The sequence below is a fragment of the Mandrillus leucophaeus genome, unplaced genomic scaffold (assembly GCF_000951045.1).
Source record: "Mandrillus leucophaeus isolate KB7577 unplaced genomic scaffold, Mleu.le_1.0 Scaffold860, whole genome shotgun sequence".
Lineage (NCBI taxonomy): Eukaryota > Metazoa > Chordata > Mammalia > Primates > Cercopithecidae > Mandrillus > Mandrillus leucophaeus.
The window spans coordinates 261,136-279,001 of record NW_012109364.1 but is presented as its reverse complement, the minus strand read 5'-3'; the positions used below and the strand labels follow the sequence as shown (position 1 = coordinate 279,001).

The 17,866-nt window shown below is 37.6% G+C and overlaps 1 pseudogene; it reads left to right on the top strand.

Annotated features, from left to right (window-relative positions):
• The first annotated feature begins 16,869 nt into the window (after window positions 1–16,869).
• On the top strand, window positions 16,870–17,451 carry LOC105531062 (annotated as a pseudogene).
• Window positions 17,452–17,866: the final 415 nt, after the last annotated feature.

Here is a 17,866-nt window from a genome sequence, read left to right as displayed (position 1 = left end):
TGTCTTTATTGTTTAGAATTTCTAATGTTGGGGTTTATTCAAAGTGTTATAAAAAAGGTCTTTTGAAACACTCCTGTAGCAAATTATTTTGGCTGAATTACAAATCCTCAAAAGTGGGGCTTTATTATAATGGAAACAGAGTTAGAATAAACTCTAACAACATTTGTAGGCAGCACTGTGTAATGAAGGTTGAGTGCATTGCTATATTATGACTAGAGGCATATCTTTTCACTATCTCAGTAAAGCACTCCTAGCTTTTATACACAGTGTTATTGGTCAAGTGTTCTGTAAGCTTCCCTGTTTCTTTTTATCCAATTGTTTCACACATCTTCTGCATATGAAGCACCGCAATTTCAGGTGACCCTGTCAGGTTTAAATTATTAGCTCTGGATCATTCTCCTGTTAGAAATGTTCTACATATTCATCTGTAGAAGTAAATAACAGCTTCAACTTAACATGTCAACAACTCTATAGAACATTCTAGCTAATTTCGATGAGCTTTAATCTTGTTAATAGCATCCCCTGAAGTTTGGTTGGTCAATAATCAGGAAGGAAAATACAGGGTAACTCACTAATTTTGTACTAGTGTTTTGTAATTTGCAAAGCAGGAAATAGACCTGAACAAATTAGAGAAATCTTGAAACGCTTCTGTGAGGCAGATATTGTTATAACTTCTTCCCCACAAAGGTGGAGAAGCTGAGACTCAACTAAATTAAGTAAGTCACCCAAAATTTCTTCCTCAGGAAATGATGCAGCTAGGACTCACAGCCAGGTAGTTTGATGTGAAAATCTGTATTTTTTTCTATCACATAAATTTCATTTCTCCAAGTCACCTTCCACTTAGACTATATAAACTCCAAGATAATTTGATTGTTTACATTTGCCCTTTAAAGATCACCAAAGAACCTACCAACTTTCCAGTTACAAATATTTTCCATGTAACTTTCATGAAAGCAGTACAGTGTTGAGAACTGAGTGAATTACAGATAATTGAGTTTCAGTAAATTCTGTGTTCACTCATTAGTCTTGTGACATTGAGAATGTTACCTCTTTGAGCTAGTTTCTATTTATGAAAATGAGGACTGACTATAGCATGTAGTTTATGGGATTGTTATAACATATTTATGGAATATGCCCAACACAATAGTGAGGGTACCCAGTAACTAACTTTAACCTTATTTGCAAAATTTCACAATGTTTAATTTCACCTGAGCCAGAAAAACAGTAAAGGGTAAGAAATCTCCCCACTCTTTGTGTTCTGGAAAATGACTTAATAAGACTTACAGAGGTCAGGCATGGTGGCTCACGCCTATAATCTCAGCACTTTGGGAGGCTGAGGTGGGTGGATCATTTGAGGTCAGGAGTTCGAGACCAGCCTGGCCAACATGGTGAAACCCCGTCTCTACTAAAAATACAAAAGTGAGCTGGGTGTGGTGGGGAGGCTGAGGCACAAGAATTGCTTGAACCAGGGAGGTGGAGGTCGCAGTAAGCCAAGATTGTGCCACGGCACTCCAGGCTGGGTGACAGAGCGAGACTCTGTTTAAAAAAATAATAATAATATAAAAAGACTTACAGATGCCTCCTTTGTTTACTTATAACAAGGCCTGACATAGATCCTCAAAATTTCTTTTTTTAGCCTCATAAATGATAAGCTAAACTGCTTGTCCCATTGATCAATTGGAACAAAATTCTTGGTATTCAAACTTTGGTTAAGCTTCTTTCCTTCCTCCAGGACCCTGAACTTTGGCCCACCCTCAGCCTGGGCTAGCATACAATGCCTCTTTAGAGTAAGCTGATCTCGAGGTCAGACATTCTCTCATATACTATCTGATCGCACCATCTTTTATTCTACTTTCCCACACCTGGTTCTTCCTAGCTTTGTTTATTCCTCTCTGAAAAAGAAAAAAATCTTTTTTTTTTTTCTTTTTTTGGCCTAACTTTTGAGATGCTTGCAGATCTCATGGTCAGAGCATTCTTCCTGTTACAATAGTCCTCCTCCCCCTATTGCAATAGTTTCCTTACAGCAATCTCCCCTTACAATAATCTTTTTGAATAAAGTCTCTTCTTACTAAGTCCAGATTTGTTTTTATTTGACAAATGTATAGAAGGATATTCTATGAATGAGATCTGCAACCACTAGCATGTTATCAAGAAGATTCCACTTTGGGAGGCCGAGACGGGCGGATCACGAGGTCAGGAGATCAAGACCATCCTTTCACTTGACCACACGGTGAAACCCCCGTCTCTACTAAAAAATACAAAAAACTAGCCGGGCGAGGTGGCGGGCGCCTGTAGTCCCAGCTACTCAGCAGGCTGAGGCGGGAGAATGGCGTGAACCCGGGAGGCGGAGCTTGCAGTGAGCTGAGATCCGGCCACTGCACTCCAGCCTAGGCGACAGAGTGAGACTCTGTCTATAAATAAATAAATAAATAAATAAATAAAAAGAAGATTCATAGAGTGAATGATTTTCTTTTGGTGGCTGCTTATGACATTGTCCTATAGCTCATCACTGGTCACTTAGAGGGAGGGAGATCAGGGTAAGGTCTAGAAAAGTTGCAGGAGGGTGGGAAATAGAACTGTTGTGACCAGCAAAATAATAGTCTCTTCTTTCTATTTAAAACAAGCTATAGTATATCCATCTGTCTTAGTCCACTTTGTGTTGCTATAACAGAATGCCTGAGACTGGGTAATCCACAATGAACAGAAATTTAGTGGCTCATGGTTCTGGGAGGTCCATGATTGAAGGGTCTGCTTTTGGCAAGGGCCTTCTTGCTGCATCAGCCCATGGTGGAAGGGTGAAAAGAGGATGAGAAAGAGCAAGAGATTGAACCCTCAGCCTCAAGCTATTTTATAATTGGCATTAATCCATTCATGAGTGTGGAGCTCTCATGACCTAAATAGTTTCCATTAGGCCTCGCCTCTCAATGATGTTGCACTTGGGGATTAAATTTCCAACACACACTGTTTTGGGGACACATTCAAGCCAAAGCACCGTTCTATATGCTTCTCTGTATATAGAACATATAAAAATAACGTTAGACAAGAATATTAAAAGAATGGAAAGCTGTGATAATTTTTTTTTTCTTACAGCAAATGTTAAAATGGTATGAAGAGTATGGTCTCATGGTGATAAAAGAAAAAATATGTTTGTATACACAGAGGAAAGACTAGAAGGTTCTGTACCTGTTAACAGTGACTGATCCTAGAAGAGCGAAATTTAGGGTAAGATTTTTCATTTCTTTTTCCCCAAAATGTCTGGATTGTTTTTAAAAAATAGTTGTTCTTTATTTTTGTATTTCAAAGGAAGTATATTGTCTTAGTCTGTTTGAGCTGTTTAACAAAATTCTGTAGACTGGGTGGCTTAAACAACAGAAATTTATTTTCTCACAGGTCTAGAAGATAGACAGTCCAAGATCAAGGTTCTGGCAGGGCTCAATTTCTGATGAGGGCTTTCTTCCTGACTTGTCAATGGCTGCCCTTTCTGTGTGTTTTCACAGAATACTTCCTTGGTATATGCACAAGGAGAGAGGAAGAGGGCGAGTTCTCTGGTTTCTCATCTTATGAGGACACTAATCCTATCAAATCAGGACCCCACACTTATGACGTCATGTAAACTTAATTATTTTCTTACTCCAAATATGACCACACTGGAGTTAGAGTCTCAACAAATGAATTTTATGGTGGGCATATACATTCAGTTCATAGCACATATACTTACTATAACAGAGACAACCGATGTTCTAGTCTTTCTTTCTATGACCACACAAACATATATGGCGAGAGGGTAATACATGTACACTTATACATGCATGCACATAGCCACATAGACTTTCTTTTCGTTTTAATGAGATCTTACACTCCATGTTGTTCAGTATTTTGCTTTTTCCACTTCACTACATGTCCTAGACGACTTTACAAGTCACTTCATACAGATCTGTTTTATTATTTATAAATGAGTACCGTCATTTGTTGAAAGCATTTAGTTTTTCACTGTTTTTGCCTGTGTTATCTTTAAAATTTTTAAAGAAAACACAAAAATCAGTTAGTATAGTAAGAGCCTAATTGCGAACAAAGAAAATATTCACATTTTAAAAAGCTAGAAGGAAATAAATCAAAATGTAAAGAGTAGTTATTTCTGAATGTGGGAATATAGATAATTTTGTTATTCTTTTAACAAAATAATTTGCTTTATTTTCTACCTTACACTTTGTAAGGTTGCTGAACATTACTTTTCCCCAGTCTCCATGCAGAGTCTTGCTTCAGTTCTGCCCTGTATCTCTGCCACAGAGGACAAAACTTGAGCTACTCTGGAAGTTACTCTGTTTAGCTATAAATAATAGCCAAAATTACATTTAATTGCATCATCATCATAATTTTCACTTTGTTTACGTAAAGCAGTAGCTTCCTTTTGGAGAAATTGTGTGTTCAGGAGAATGTGTATGGGATTTGTGTTTGATAGACTTTTGTTTTAAACTAGTTGAACTGTATGTGACTTGAAAAAGTTGCTTTTACTTCTCTTAACACCTCTCTCAGCTGCTCAACAGAGAGTTGTGAGAATTAGAGATCAAAGGATTGAAACCCTTTTTTGTATTCATGGACAAAAATGCTGACACAACTATTTATTTCTCACTTATATATACCAATGACAAGTGGAATTTATAATCTGTGTAATGTCCTTCCAGCCCTCCTTTTAATGTGTGTGAAATACATAAGAAATATATTGGAATTCTCTTTCTGCAACTGGTTCACACAATGTTTGAGCCAGCGCTATGTCATTTCTCCTTTAGCTGGTTTTTATTCTGTGCACACTTGCCTTCTTTCTGTTATGCATTTTAAAAGTTATTTTGAAGACAGGGATATTGCTCACTCCAGACTGTTTGTTAAGAGAAGGTCAGGGCAGCTTTTGGTGGGTTTGGTCAATTCCTCTGGCATCACTGAGTGTCCCTGCAGTGCCCTTTTTGTTCTGCACAGTGGAAGCAGTGGGGACCCTGTTCCAGGCTCCAGCCAGGTCTGTCCCCAGACTCTAACTCTGGGTTAGGCCTACAGAAGCGGGGAAAGAGGCGGGGTATATAGGAGGAAGAGATTGCTTCCTGAGAGCTTTTCCCAGAGCATAAGAAACTGAGCTAGTGGTGGACTTTTCCCAAGTCCGCTACCACCAAAAGCTTGGTACACAGGTTGCTCTCCAATTCTTTAGTGTGGTCTGAGAGACAAACCACCTTCCTTCTGCTCTTAAAGAAGAAAAAGTAAAGCATAGACATTGTAGGCTATTAATACAAGCCAAAATGTTAAAATAAAAACCTTAGAACGTCTTCCATATTTGCTCCCCTCCTCACCACTAGGTCAATGTGCACAGCTAGATCTATCTAGATTTACATCTATATCTTTAATCCTAGATACAGCATTTTACACATGCATACACACACAAACACACACATATTTCTATATATAACTGTATATTATATATACACACACACATTCTTAACTCTATCTGGTTATATGTATACAGCTAATATTTTTTTGGTCCAAAGTATAAGATAGTGTAACTGATGCTAGGGTGGCTGAAGCACTTTTGGCTTCCATTCCTTTAACAGTAATTCCACACATTTAAACCTCCTTCCCTCTCCCTGCCCAGTATGTACCCTAGCAGGTTGGCCTTGGAAAGTCACATTAATGTCTTTTCCTTGAGACTTGCCAATAGTTTCACTGGTGACAAAGTTTTGCCTAGACTATAGTTAGTACAGGAAGACTCTCGTACTTGCCTGGATATTATCTTTGTCATTTCCTTTCCTTACTTCCTCCACTCCTTGAGAGACTAGTAAATAAAAGGGAAATTAAAAAATAAAAGAAATAATTTGAGTATTGGTTCAGAAAGTTTTTCATCCTAGCCTGTTGACTTTGTGTCTAATCAAACAATCTGGGGTTCAAGTTGAGAAATGCAGTCCTTGTTACAGTGTTTACTGAGTTCAACCCCTCCCCACAGTCCACTGTAGCCAGGCATTGTAATAATTACATTTTAAAAATATTTCTAAAAACAAGTTACTTATGCCACAATTTAATGCTTATGTCCTTTTGTTCTCTGAGGATACACAGAGCAGTTATTTGTGCTCACAGTTCTTCTGATTAAGCTAATAACTGGAAAATAATCACATCCAAATGGGCTTCAGGATCTTAAGTGGTACTTGTGCTTGAGAACTAACAGATAGTTCTCCTTTGGAAGCAGGTAGTTGGAAAGAACACAGCACAGAAAGCTTTAGGATGAATTTTCCTGGCAGCCATTCTGTATCGTCCAAGATGAGCTGCAGAGGACTGGCAGGGAGTGCTTTAGTCCCACAGCTTGGAACAAACACAGAAACACAGAAAGGATTCTGGAACTCTGCCAAATTGTTGGACCTCAGGGAAACTTGCTGGGCCTTATTAAAAATACATAGTTAAGTTCTGACTTTTGCCTAGTTCCCATTTGACCCTTTACTGAGATCTGTCTTTCCCAACCAGCTGTCCATCCGTGAGGAGAGAGTTAATGGCAGCAAGGAGTAGGGTGATTTGGTCTTCCCTTCAACCTGTTGCTACCCAACACAAGGACAATTGGTCTTCCACCCTCTTCACAGTTCATTCAGTCATTGTCCCTGTCTCCCAGGTGAGTTGAAGTGAGCAGCAGTGATGAAAACAAAGCCACACCTTTGTAATGATTTTTGCATCTAAATTGGACTTCATAAAGAAGTGACAATGTGTGCGGCATGCTTAATAAGCCACATAATGTTCCTCCCGTATATTGTGTTTTACAGGCCTCTTAATCCTTAATTAAAACAATGTTAAAGTTATTATTGCTACTTGTTTCTATGTTTTATAGGCTCAATGAGGGAAGAACTTTGTTTTATGTACTGCTATATCCCCAGCACCTAGAACAGTTCCTGGCACCCAGTAGACCCTCAATAAATATTTGTAGAATGTTTGTAGAATGACAACTGTTATTGTCACTTCATAGCTTTCAAAGATCTTAATCATAATAAAGAGACTTTAATATTATGTGTAGTAAGTGGTAGGTTCTTTTTGAGACACAGTCTCGCTCTGTTGCCCAGGCTGGAGTGCAGTGGTGTGATCTCGGCTCACTGCAACCTCCGCCTCCTGAGTTCAAGTGATTTTCCTTCCTCTGCCTCCTGAGTAGCTGGGACTACGGGCATGCACTACCACGCCCAGCTAATTTTTGTATTTTTAGTAGAGACGAGGTTTCGCCATGTTGGCCAGGATGGTCTCAATCTCTTGACCTCGTGATCCACCTGCCTTGGCCTCCCAAAGTGCTGGGATTGTAGTCATGAACTGCCGCACCGGCCGGTAGGTTCTTTTTAAAATCACTAACAAAGATCCTTAGTTCATATTCTTTAAAAGTAAGAAACATGTCTCGTGTTACTTATGCACTACCTGGAAGTGCCCGGAAAAGGAGCACTCCATAGGTCTTGTGAAGGCTGGTGACTACAAATGCCTTTCTAATGACACTTGGCTGAGAAACCATTCAAACTCAGAACCCTCTCCTGAGATGGCTAGTAAGAGCAACAATGGTTCATGTAGAACCAGGGAACACAAACTTTGGTTTAACCATTTTCTTGTACTGTTATCAAATGAAATGATCTCTAGTTACCTGCAGTGCAGTCAAAGAACCACACACAGGAACAACCAGTATAGAAACATCCCATTGTGACTGCCTCTATTTGTTGCTGTGCACATCTCCTGCTTTGTACCAGAAAAGGCTTTGAATGTCTGTCTGTGTCATTGTGGCACTTTTGACAAGATGCAGATTAGGAACGGGGAACTGAAATAGGAAAAAAGATGCCAAACAGGAACAGGGATAGGAATTATTATTGTCTTAGGAAAAATCATGTATAAAGTGTTGGTTGTATGTAAACTGTAGCATGAAAAGTTAAAGAATGGAGTTAAACTAATAAAATTCATCTAAAAATGGAATGAATGAAAAAGTGAGTAAAGGGACAAATAAATGGTTAATCTAAAACCCATGTATTTGGTACAGTTTCTAGATCTCAGGAATCATGTTCCTGTTCTTATTTCGGTTTTGGCATCACATGTAAACCACTTGTTTTAAAATGCTGTATACGATGATTTTCTTCCTATATTAATATGCATGCTATAATATTACTATAGGAAGAAGAGCCCATGTTTCATAAATTTCACTGAAAAAGTACTAAGGAAAATGTGATTTGTAAAAATTGCTTTCCCTAATCATTCATTTATTTATCTTTTGTGTTCAATTACTTATTTATCTTATTTCCATAAAGGATGTGAGGCTCTGGAAATACACTGAGGAAGAAAGTGCAATCTTTGAAGATGCAATGGAAAATTTTCCACAAAGAGTATTGTTAAAATAATGCCTTCATTATGAGAGATTTGGGAATTTTGTTTTGTTTTGTTTTGTTTTGAGACGTAGTCTTGCTCTGTCACCCAGGCTGGAGTGCAACGGCATGATCTCAGGATTTGGGAATTCTGATGTCAAAGTCCAGTTAATTTCTTGAAAGGCAAAACTGTGTTGTCTACTTTACCAACATTAGTAAACCTGGTGTATTCAAATACCGAGTCCTGAAAGCCAAATGGATTCTGGTCCTTTTAAGGTGTTTCTGACAAGGCAGTATGTCCAAGAGCACCTAGTTCAGAGTAAATACCTATTTACTCCTCTTTTTCCTTCAATAGCTTCTTGACTCATCTAAATATGATCTGTGGTTTTCTTCAGAAATTACCATTTCCCACCATCAAAAACTGAAAACTTCTGAGAGCAAATTTAATCTACTTTTGAGGAATATCAGAAGGATTCCTTAAAGAGTCTCAGATTTTATGTTTCTTTTTCTTAGTGCAATGCTTTTAATTTCTAATGTGTTTTGTTGGTGGTGGTGTTTTTTATTTGTTTTGAGATGGAGCTCACTCTGTCACCAAGGTTGGAGTGGCAGTGGTCTGATCTTGGCTCACTGTAACATTTGCCGCCCTGGTTCAAGCAATTCTCCTGCCTCAGCCTCCCGAGTAGCTGGGATTACAGGCTCCTGCCACCATGCCCGACTAAATTCTGTATGTTTAGTAGAGATGGGGTTTCACCCTCTTGGCCAGGCTTGTCTTGAACTCCTGACCTCGTGATCCACACCCCCACCCCCACCACGGCCTCCCAAAATGCTGGGATTACAGGTGTGAGGCACCGTGCCGGGCCTAATGTGTGTTTTTAATAAAAAGAAAAGTTGAACCTAGAAGGGAATCCATCATAACATGCCTTAGTCATAGGAAAAGGTAAAAACATCCAGAAGAGGAAAAATTATATCACAAAGCAAGGAAAAAAAAAACCCAACACCCAATGCACACTGAATTTAGAACACTTCAACACTCTGTTGCATGCAAATACCTTACTCCTTATTCCACATTACTAAAAATACTTGTAGTTGCCCAACTGAGAAGGATTTGTTTAGCACAAATTTCTGGAGATGGTTAATTTCAATAACATTTAAAAATACACATTCTTAAATCTATACATTTATACATATTCATTTAAGATTACTCTTTTTCCTCTAGGAATGACTTACATTGTAAACTACATTTCTGAGTAGCTTGTGTTTCTGTATAATGAAGTACCACTGGAGAGAACAGTCACTTGTGGCAGGTAGCAAAGAAATTTCAATAAAGTAAACTCTTAGGATTATCAAAATTATACATTTGGGGCTGTTAGCATGGCCTAGAAAAAGATGAGGACAGGCTCATCTCATTAAAAGAGAAGAAATAGTGGAATTAGCTTGAATCTAATTACAAGCCACACTATCTAATGTAAAAACATGACTGTTTTTTCACTCCCATTCATTTTGACTAGTAATTAGTTTTGGCCTCTAAAATGCCACCCTTTAATCATCCAAACACAGATGTGATTTGCCGTGCAATTTAATCTTGCTTTAATGAAGAACTAATGGACGCATCGCAAATTACTTTCCCTGTTGGAGAAAAATTCTATTTCCTGCTTTTCAAAAGATCAAGAGTATCTTGTGATAATAGCCCAAGCGGCCCTGGCAGCCTCACCGCACAGAGCAAACAAGCTCTTTTACTCAACTCCCAATTCAATGGAGAAAAAGAGGCTACAATTAGCAACAAAGCAGGGGAAACGCAGCATTACAGCCGAATCACTTTCTGTAGCTCAACCCCCAGTAACCACTGGCTTGTTAGAGCCAGGTCTAAAGTGTCAGGCAGGAACAATGCGCTGTGATAAATTACTCTCTTCAAACAGCTGCACTGCTAATTTTCAATTATACACACAAATGGCTCTCAGATTGGAAGAAAATGGAGTGCATGGGGAGAACAGTAGTAGATTTCTATGTTTGTTTGGTAGTGAGTGTGGAGGCGGGAGAATGACATCCTGAAAAGAAAGCCGTAGTGAGGAGTCAGTGTTTGAACTTCAGAAGATGAACCATCCCAAATCTTTCGGAGACCTGTGGTTTCCTCGCTTAGCGCTGGGTTCTAAAAGGACTGAAATTACGAGTTACTTTCCTTCGTGGGTTTGTTTTTTTGGTTTGTTTGTTTTGACCTATCACCCACTTTATACTGAAAATTCCCGACTGACCTCACTGCTCTGTCTTGGTAAGCCCATTTGGATTCATGAAGGCTCCGTTCCCTTAGGTACCCTTGCCATCTGTGTAGCAAACCCCTACAACCCTTCCAGCTCCTTCCTTCCTTAGTTCCTCAGCAACCTGACTGTGCTTGAACCTTCTACTCTTTCACTCTCCTTCATACCATCAACTGCTAGTCCTCATCGCCAGAGTTCAATGCTTTCTGCGTAGACTCTGAAGAGACACCTCCTCCAGCCAAATACAAAACATTCGCCCTTATAGACTGAGAGAAAAATTTTAGAAATCTCAGTTTTTTCCTGAACTAGATTTTCCCTAAAGAGATATTAAAATTTGGTCATCTTTTCTCTCAAATAAGAAAGGGTATTATGAAATATTCCTTAATGCAGAGATAAACAATAAATCAATATACATTATTATTCTTTTTTCCTTACCTATGTGTTATCTACGTATCCTAAGTGGCAGCTTATTTGGAGGTTGATTTTTAAACTAGAGTTTGGGGAGATGCATGCTGCTGGACCATCTCTGATTCAGAAAGGATTCATGGATGGACCCGTGCTAAAATCCACTCCACCCCAGACTGTTAGCACCTTTGTGGAACATATGTTTCCCCACTCCCTTATTTTTCAATTGTGGCTATTTCCCCCAAAACCAAAGGGAAGAGTTTGCTTTTTCATAAAAAGACACTTGCTAAAGATCTGAAGGGCGGCATGAATTGATTTTCTTGTAGAAAACACGAAGCCAATTCTTGTTGAATCTATTTCTGTCCTATTCCAAGCAGGAGATAACAGTCACAAGTGTGTGACACAGAATTGTTCCTTTAGCTCACTCGCTTGGAAATCAGTTTGTGACCAGAGTAGCTGCTCTTTTGTCTCTCAGCAGGGATGGTGTTGATGTTACTGCATTTTTCATCTTGAAGACGCCACAAATCTTTTGCCTCCATCAGCGTTTGTTCATTGTGTTCACTGACAAGGAGACACTCATCTTTTGGGGAGCAGTCTTGGTAGACAGTCCCCCGCCTCCTTTTTTTTTTTTTTTAACCATGCTGATTCAAGCCAGGAGCCTTTTTTGACTTCAACAGCGGGGAAGAAGACAATAAGTGGGCCTCATCTGCTTAAGGGCCACACATTAAGTACGACACAATCATTTGGCCAGATGAGGATAATGGCCATTAAAATGTTCTGATTTCTAACCATTTTCTAGAAAAGTGAGTGTAATGTAAATTAATGTTCAAAAAAGGGGCTTCTAGAAGGGAATTTGTTTTAAAAAGAGCAATCATTTTAGAAGGATGGAGTGGGGAAACCTCTTTTAGAGCAGTTCTCACCGAGGAAAAACTGTGAGCATTATATATTTGAATCAGAAATACTACCATTTAGAAAAGACTATGTAGAAAATTTAAAATGCCAGTCCATTAAAAGTTACTTTTCTTCATGCAGTGGGGGAAGGCTACTGGGAGGTGGGGGATGGTTGTGATACCGAGTGGAAATGCAGTACTTTTTTTTTTTTATGCTGAAGTGGGATTTTACTCCTTCTACTTTATAATCGTTACAGAAATTTAAACCTCAAACCATTTCAGCCCAAGCTTATGCTAAGCTTGTTAGTGGTTTCTGATGCTGTGGACAATAATGCTGCAGCATTACCATAAATCAGCAGAATTAACTATGATCTTCAGAAGCATGCTTGAAAGTGGGTGACAGAAGTCTGCAATTTGGTGCTCTGAATATTATGATAACATTCTATATTAAATGTTCATAATCTACTTAAAGCTGAGCTTCAAGTACATTTTGTATTTGTGCTTTGCCCAATATTATAAGCCAGTAACAATTATTACAACCCATGTGAGCTTTCATTATTTGCAAATGCAAAATATAAAAATATATGTTCCTGATGTTCATGCATGTACCAAGTGACCTTTTTATTAATTTTTTAAAAAGTGTCCATTTTTTATTGAAATATGGTTATTGCTTTGTCCACTTAAGAATTGGCCTTAAATTGTATTTTTATTACATTGTCATCCACAAAACAAATGATCGCAGATGATCTATAGATTCAAATGCAATTCCAATACTATATTGCAAACTTCTAAAATATGTATTATTTGCTCTGCCTTTTCCATCTGATGTCAGTTTTCATATAATCTTATGACTCAAAAGACAAGGATCTTTACTGGACATTAAGTCCCAGAAAGTGATACTCTACTTTTAAATACACAATAATTAAGGCACATAGCATGTTTCTTGCACCTCACTCCCCAAAAGACATATTCTCTGACTTGGTCCCAGAATAACCTAATTATGAGCAAATCAAAGTTTATTTTTTTTATTGCCTTTGTTATTCTATGCTTACTTGCATATATACCAGAGCACATTGATGAATGCTTTAGAGGTACAAACAAAATATCTAGGCAAGTCATTCTTAGCAAATAGATAGGAAATGAATTTTTTTTTACAATGTAGAAAAAAATACAATTGTTCACTGCTTGAACTGAAAGCATCAGTTGGCCGTTTAAGCTTACTCCTAAGTGGCACCTACAAAAAGGTTGCCTATCGCAAGCAGTTGGCTAATTTAGCAGGTAAGCGAGTTAGACACACTGAAGATTTTTTAATATATAACTTATTGGACTAAAATGAAGATCAAATAAATGATGCAAAGTGTAAATGCATCTTTATTTCCCGCTGATTTTGTGCAAATGTAAGGGGGAAGATAGAATTTTGATAGTACTTTTCATCCACAATGGTTATATAGAAAAGCTCATCTAAACCAGATCCTAAATGGGATTAAATATGATCTATTTTAAGTGGGTAATCTTATAAAAACCTCATAAATTTCTAGCACTCAAATGCTCTCAAAGAAGCTCTGCCTCTCAGATCTTGACTAGGGGTGCAGAAGGAAGCTGAGTCCTTGAGATTCCTCAGTGTACAGTGTTTTCTCAAGCTCACCCTCGCTTCCTTCAATAGCAATGAATGATTGCCAGCAGCCCTCCCTTTTAGTGTCCCTCTGCCCATATTTCACCTGTAAAAGGAACATGAAGAGAAAAGATCTATGAAAGCACTTTGAAAAAACTGCTATATGCATGCAAGATATACAACAGAAAAACCTATTAGCAATAATAATCACAATTTATTAGGTACCTCCTAAGTGATGCAATAGGTAAATGATTTGTACATAATATTTTTAATCCATACAAATGATAAAGTAAGAAATGTAAACCTTAGGTAGATGAGGAAATCGAGTCTCTAGAGAAGTTAAATAACTTACCACTATTTAGGATTTGAATTCAATTGTCTGATTCTAAAGCCCATAATTTAAATCACTGGACTACTCTGGCTCTAATTACTTAAATATGTCTATTGTATATCATTATTTTTAAATAATGCTCCAAATTATATGGCCAGTGTGTTATATTATCATGTATGAAAAATCAGGATTTTTAATCAGTTTTCTTCCTCTCCAAAGGAACAAGATTTGGGAAACATCTATCTCTTATCATATGATTGGGAAAAGGGGGAAAGGTGTAGAGGACTGGAGTTCTCTGGATTAGTCAATCAGGGATATAAATGACTTTACCATAATGGTGTAATGCTTGAATTTGCTACTTTAGGTAGCTTCAAAAAGAGTGGTGTGCTTTTTTTTTTTTTTCTTTTTTCATTTTTGGCATGATATGCATTAGTGATGTTCTCATCAGAAGCAGCACAATTTAAAAAATGAATTTGGCAAAGCTCCAAAACTAAATGGGCATGTAGGATATATATGGGCACCTTGGCATTATTACTTAAAATAGCTAAGAAATTTTAGGAAGAGAACATGTTTGGAGATTTGCCTTACCAGGAGCGAAGAATATTATGAAGATGTGCTAGTGAAGATACGCTAAAATGCAAAGGGGTATTCATGTAGGAACAAACAAAACAATCAGTGGAGCAGCATCCAAAGTCTACAACAAGTTCAGTGTACACATCAGAATGTAGTTATGATAAAAACACATTTTAAATCAGTGTAGTACTATTGATTGCCCATTTGGGGAAAAAAATGCAATTACATCTTTACTGTTTACAGAAAAGTACAGAAGGATTAATGATTTAATGTAACAAATAAACAAACAAAAAACCGTGCTAACAACTTAACACCAGAAAAATCATGAATAAAATACAAGATAATTTTTTTTTTGTGATCTATAACTAGGGAAGACATTTCTAAGCAAAACATAAAACTGCCAAGTCATAAATGAAAGAATTGACAAGTTTACATATAAATAAAAATCTTTTCTATAAAGATCCATTTCTAAAAAGTTAAAATACAAAACAGAGGCTGGAAGAACATATCTGCAATTCATACAATATTCAAAGGAGTAGTAGCCACAATATGTAAGTTCTCCCACAAATCCAACAATAAAAAGAAAAAAAATTTCAATAGAAAATTGAGCAAAGGATATGGAGAGGCAATTCATTCTTGGAAGGTGAAATCAAACTAGGCAGTAAACATAAATGCATAATCTCACTAGCACTCAGGGAAATGCACATAAGAACAAGTTACCATTTTCTGTGCATCAAACTAGCAGAAATGTAAAAGCCTGCTCATGTCTAGTATCCATGAAGATGTGGAGAAAAGGTTACGCGTACATGGTGGTGAAATGTAGATTGATATGATACCCATCAAAAAAAAGTTTCTAATACTAGTACTTATTTATTTATTTATTTATTTATTTATTTAACTTTTTAACCTTTGTTTTAGGTTTGGGGGTACATGTGAAGATTTGTTACATAGGTAAACACTTGTCATGGGGGTTTGTTTTACATGTTACTTAATCATTCTCCCCGCTTAGGTAGACTCCGGTGTCTGTGTTTTCCTTCTTTGTGCTCATAAGTTCTCATTTAACTTGCATTCATAAGTGAGAACATGCAGTACCCATCAAAGTTAAAAGTGTACAAACTACCTGGCCCAGTAATTCCTTTCTAAAAACAATTCTATAGAAATATTTTGCATGTGAACCCAAAGATAGAGTCACGCATCACTTAAGGATGCAGATACATTCTGAGAAATGCATTGCTAGGTGATTTGGCATCATGCAAACATCACAGAATACATGTACACAAACCCAGATATATAGCCTGCCACATATCTAGGCCATATGTGGTATAGATGACTATTTCTCCTAGGCTACAAACTGGTACAGCGTATTACTGTACTGAGGATTGTAGGCATTTCTAACACAATGGTAAGTATTTGTGTATCTAAACATGGAAAAGGCATGGTAAACATACAGTATTATATTCATAATTGCATATGTAGTCTGTTCACTGAAATGTTGTGCAGTGCATGACTGTATACGTATAATGGTGCTCATTATAACATTTCTTCTGATAACAGAATTGGAAACCTAAGAGTTCCTCAATATTAGGATGATAAATATGACACATCATACTATGCAGTCATTAATAAGAATGAGATAGATCTATAAATGGAAAGAGGGTCACTGATTAGTGAAAAACAGGCAAATATCAGAATAATGCATGTAGTGTAATTCTATTTGTGAAAGCCTCTCTATATATGTATATGTGTAGAATGTGGAAGAGCAAAATTGAGATTGGCAGGTTGCTGTGTGTGCGTGTATATGTGTGTGTGTGTGAGAGAGAGAGTTTTTACTTTTCTGTTTCTCCTAAATTAAGGTATAATTGACAAACTAAAATCTTATATATTTACAATGTACAACAACAGGCTTTGCTATATGTAGTATACACTGTGAAATAAAACTAAGTAACATGTTCATCACCTCACATACTTATTTTTTTGTAATGAGAACATTTAAAGTCTATTCTCTGAGAAATTTTCAAGTCTACATTATTATTAACTATAGTCACCATATTATATAATAGATCCTCAAAGCTTATCCTAACTGAAAATTGGTATCCTTTGACCAGCATGTACCCCTCTCCCTTCTCTCCTCCTTCCCTGCCCCTAGAAACCACCATTCTACTCTCTACTTCTATGCATTCAATGAAGTTTTTACTCTTTATACTTTTGTATTGTTTATTTTATTTTTTTTTAAACAGTAGTCTTGTTTTTTCTTTTGCAGTGAAAATAACAGTGACAAGAAGCTCAGTGCCTGATTCACATAAGCAAGGCATGCTGCAGGGAAGACGGGGTTCTTATTAATATTTCCTTTCATGTGCTTACATATGAGTTATAGTTGCTAATCCTTTCCCACAGTTTAGCACCTAGTTAAAAGAAAGGGCTTCGGGCTCTTCCTCTTTCCCTAAGCGGCCTGAGGTAATCTGTGAAAATGGTTCGCTATTCACTTGACCCGGACAACCCCACGAAATCATGCAAATCAAGAGGTTCCAATCTTCATGTTCACTTTAAGAACACTCAGAAAACTGCCCAGGCCATCAAGGGTATGCATATTCGAAAAGCCACGAAGTATCTGAAAGGTGTCACTTTACAGAAACAGTGCGTACCATTCCGACGTTACAATGGTGGAGTTGGCCAGGTGTGCCCAGGCCAAGCAGTGGGGCTGGACACGACGTCGGTGGCCCAAAAAGAGTGCTGAATTTTTGCTACACATGCTTAAAAATGCAGAGAGTAATGCTGAACTGAAGGATTTAGATGTAGATTCTCTGGTCATCGAGCATATCCAAGTGAACAAAGCACCTAAGATGCGCCGACGGACCTACAGAGCTCATGGTGGGATTAACCCATACCTGAGCTCTCCCTGCCACACTGAGATGATCCTTACTGAAAAGGAACAGATTGTTCCAAAACCGGAAGAGGAGGTTGCCCAGAAGAAAAAGATATCCCAGAAGAAACTGAAGAAACAAAAACTTATGGCACGGGAGTAAATTCAGCATTAAAATAAATGTAATTAAAAGGAGGAAAAAAGAAAAAAAAAAAAAGAAAGGGCTTCGGAATCAGGTAAGTGTAGATTAAAGGTCTAACAGCAAATTGCTGAACCTTTGGAAGTCTCGGTTTTTCCATCTGGAAAATGGATTTTTATCTTACAGGACTGTTGCGATGATTGATGAGCTAACATTCCTAAATCAGGGAGTTTGAAGTCTGGCCCAGGGTAAGAAGTGGATGAATGGTGGCTTTTATTTTGTAGCTTTACAAGAACTCTGCAGCACAGTAAGACATATTTTAGCACTAACTTTTTTTACAGATGGAGAAGTTCAGGCTCAGAGAGGTTAAATGGCTTCTATGAGATCAGACAGGAATTGGACTAGAGTTTGGATCTAATCACCATTATTCTGACTTCTGGTTCTTTTTCTTAGAAGCCGAATAAA